The sequence below is a fragment of the Scaptodrosophila lebanonensis genome, unplaced genomic scaffold (genome assembly GCF_003285725.1).
Source record: "Scaptodrosophila lebanonensis strain 11010-0011.00,11010-0021.00 unplaced genomic scaffold, SlebRS2 tig00000007-arrow-arrow-pilon, whole genome shotgun sequence".
NCBI classification, from domain to species: domain Eukaryota; kingdom Metazoa; phylum Arthropoda; class Insecta; order Diptera; family Drosophilidae; genus Scaptodrosophila; species Scaptodrosophila lebanonensis.
In genome coordinates this window covers 1-4,252 of record NW_022060531.1, presented here as the reverse complement: position 1 = coordinate 4,252, position 4,252 = coordinate 1, and the positions used below count along the sequence as shown (strand labels likewise).

Genomic DNA, 4,252 nt, shown 5'->3' with positions numbered 1-4,252 from the left:
GAGAAAACTGAAGCTGCATTATCACAGAGTCGACGACTGGGATAACCACAACCACAGCGATGGCTATAATTGAGGTCAGTGAAATCAAATCGCTTGGACAACGACAAGCACAGCAACAAAAAGAACATGTATATGGATGGCGACAGACATCTCGTTAGCACTTCAAAACTTGCAGTTAGGCAGCTTCTTCTGCTCAGCGGGCTGTGCGAAAACTGGCAAAACAACTTAGGCTTAGCCTAGCGTTGTGGACACATCGGACGATGCGCGTTTTGTCTTCATACATACAAGTATGTACGTACATACAAGTACAAGTGTGTGGGACGGTGGGCGTTGTATAGCTGGCCGACATTCAAAGGCGACATTTCCGTTTTCAATAAAATAGTAGAGTGGGCCCCAAAGAAACAAACAAAAAGTTGTAGCAAGCGATATGCAGTGCGATGAGTTGACAGTGATTGTCCGCCCTCGATGCTCGCTAAGTTCTTGACTAACATGAAAGCAATCTAACACCATTGTAGTTGCAATTTCCGCAAAAAATAGTTCTAAAAAATACTTGTAATTACAATTTTCTAAATCAATTGTGCGCCAATGCGTTTGCAATCAATTGGCAGGCGACTCCGTCAATGACATTGACAATGGGCCAATCTGTCGGCCACTGAGAGTACTCAGGTCGAGTATCGATGGGGAGAGAGTGCGGGTGGGTGCTGCCAAAAAAGTGACTATAAAAGCGATCAGATAGTGATGCAATCGCCACAATCTTTGAACAGGACGGGTTGCGCGCCACGTCAGTGCTTAGAAGTAGAATAACAAATCGGAGGCAGCATATGTTTGACTCGAAAATTAGGGTGCCCAAGTATAACTCGGATGCATTCGATAATGTCGAGTATGAGCTGCAGATGACCTATACTCTCGAAACGGATCGCCGCATCATGAGCTTCTTCGATGCCATGTGGGGAATTGAAGTGTCCGGGGGCAGTGACCAATTCGAGCCACTGACCATCATAATGTTTCGCCCACGGGGCTGGCTAAGAGAGCGGGCATGCGTATTGGGGATGAGATCACGCAAATCAACGAGTTCCGGCCCTGGAAATGACCTTTAACGAGGCCACTACAACTGTTCCGGAAGTCATCCCGTTATGTTCGCGTCTATGTTCGCGGGTGAGTATTGAGCTACAGTTTGTGGAGACGTGTCGACTCAGTTGCTTGCTATTGCAGAGATGATGATACTCCTGGCGAAGAGGATTGGACGTGCGATTGCTGGTTTAAGCCGCGCAAGCCCTGGCGACGTGACTTTACACCCATACAGTGGACTTTCCCATGGAATGATCGTCGCAAGCCAGTGTACAAGGAGTCGAACTGCTTCATGGTTCCCAGCAAAATGGAGGAGAAGATACGTCAGCGTCGTGCCGCCACATCAGCGGTCCACAAGAAGGAGGGGGCACCACACACACCCGCTCACTCACGCCCACGCCCAGGCCCAAGAACCAGCCAGGTCCCAATTTGCTCGAAAGTGTGCTACGGCCACGTGGTCCACCGCCTCGCGAGTAGTCGATCCCTAAACCTATACGGCACAGGTCTGTGAGGAGGCATCACGTCCGAATTCCCTTGCACTAGACGCAGATTCTGCAGCAGCTGATTGGCATCAGGTGCAAGAGTATCGCTACAGAATGTAGGCAGTGGTAGCATCTTGATTTGGATCCTGCAGTACATATCTGTGACTAACAATTTCTGCGTTAGCTGGAAAATAGATACGAGTACAAGCGCTACAGCAGCTGGCCTGCACCCATCTTTGCTGGTCAGCTGAGTGAGCGCGTGCCACTCGAAAGCGGCAGTTACTTATGTGCCAAGCAAGTATTAATGTAAAAATGAACATTCGAAAAAAAATAAATATAATAATACGATTAAAATTATAATAAAATGATTATTTTCTTTTCTATGAAAGCGAAAAATGCTGATGGTTCTTAATGGAAGTACGATGTTCGTTATACCATACATATACGTACACGTTTTCTTTTTTTGACACAATTACTTATTTCAAAATACTAGAAAAACTCGATATTTATTTTAAAGTACGTTTAAGAATTAACCCTGAAACACACAGGAGGATAAAGAAACAAGAGTGGGATCTAATTAATAACTTTGGAAATGAAAGAAAAGTCAAGAATCAACTACTCCTCTTTCTGAGTATTACATACATTTGCATCCAACTAGTATTCCCCCTCTTTGAATAAAGGGTATAACAAGATAAGTTCATATTTAACGTATAATATTAATTGAATTGTCCATAGACTTTACACGGTGTTGTAATATATTACATCGTCCGTGTCGTTTCGTCTCTGATATTTAAAAGTTAGTTGCACTGTTGCTGTTATGCCGAAACATCACTTTCACGTTGCTCTCATATATCTGCTTCTTGAGCTATGGCAAGTGCATATCGCATATGCGGATCGTGTTGTCGCCTGCCTGGGGAGCGCCTATTTAGACTGTCAGGATTATTGCCGTGACCACGGGGGCGGTGGGACGTCGAATGCATTTATAAATGCGGGAATGGTTGCGGTCCAAAAGATGGTTACATAGTTCGAAATAAGGAGGCTGTCACAAAATAGAAGATTGTCCAGGAGGCGATAACAGTGATGACGACGAAGATCAGCAGCCGAGAGAGTGTTCAAGAGACGGAGCCGCCAACAACCACAGTTGATATTAGCAAAGGATATTTAAACTTAAGAGAAAATAACAATGAACTCTTGCTAAAGGCGATAGTTGATATTCCTGATGATGGGTCTGGCGTACGACATGCGGTAGAAAAAACGGTGGAAAAGGAAAAACCGGCGGAAATACCAGAGAGGAGGTCGAGAAAAATGGATGACTTGACTACAATACAATCTCAACTATATATATACTAGTTTGTCTTTCAATAGTAGTCTTCATCTTTTTGTCCTTTCGTGCACCTCTGCACTTCCATTGATACCTGACAAAATTTATCTGCAACTTTCCCATTGCTGTCAAATTTGACAATTAAAATGTAGAAATAGTTTCAAGTTAAAGGGAAAACTTATACTTTGCAAATTATTAATTAATGGTTAACACAGCTCATCAGTATCAACAACAGCTGCGGACTGCGCTTGGGCAGCAAACATATTTATGGCTATAACTTCTTGTAAAATAGGTCTACATAATGAAACTGGCATATAGACACATAATCACTAATTGGGGGTATTTCAAAATTGGAGTTCGAAGAGAGGGGTGGGGGGTGGAGATGAATTCAAAAAAACCAATTTTCTGCGTATTCATATAAGGCATCTTGGACTTTAAATTTGAAATGACTAGGTTATAGTGGCCGAGATATAGACGATTATACGAACGGCGTTACGGAAATACCCCCATAGGGGGGAAGTGGGGGGAAATCAAAAAAATAAAACTAACTCGTATAGCTTACACACATAAGGCATCTTTGTGCAAAATGTGGTGTCTGTAGCTCTTATAGTCTCTGAGATCTAGTGTTCATACGGACGGACAGACTGACAGACGGACAGACAAACAGGGCTAGATCGATCGTCTTGTCATGCTGATCAAAAATAAATATACTTTGTGGGGTCTGCCAAGCCTCCTTCTGCCTTACATTTTTCACTTCCTAATATACTCTTGTATATTTCATGTACAGAGTATAAAAATGAAATCATCAAAACTATTATTTAGTAAAAGCAATTTAGTCGGAATGGGTGATACTTTTCAAAATTTTGACATTTATGTGGAAACATGCCACAAGATTTTCACTTACATTCTCTATTGTTTTTATGATGCGACTGCTTACTTTTAATAAAATGCAAATGAGTCTCATAAATATAAGCATAAACATAAAAAATTCTGACATAAACAAAACAATGACAGCAATGACAACAAAATGTAAATTACAAAAATCTGAGCAACTTCTTTTCAGTGCGCAGCTTCAGACTTGGTGCTATTAGGGATATATTCAATTTGCATTACTGTGGCACTCCGTTGTTGATTTGCTGTTATTATATATGGTGTTGCTTTTTTTTTTTTATACCAGTACTTTAGTTCGATGATAGCGCGCCAAAATGTAGGCAACAAAATGTTAATGCCTGTGCAGGCACAAACACACACATAAACACACGCTAATACACAAAAGGTCCTTTGAAATGCGCAACAGAAATCATGGCGTAGTGTTGGCTCAGCATGTGGCACCAAGAGCGACATCGCGTCAATTCTCACTCGCAATGTGAGCAAGTTTTTT

At 42.1% G+C, this 4,252-nt stretch overlaps 1 pseudogene; it reads left to right on the top strand.

The window, feature by feature from the left end:
• Window positions 1-821: 821 nt before the first annotated feature.
• LOC115620164 lies at window positions 822-1,545 on the top strand (annotated as a pseudogene).
• The last annotated feature ends 2,707 nt before the right edge of the window (window positions 1,546-4,252 follow it).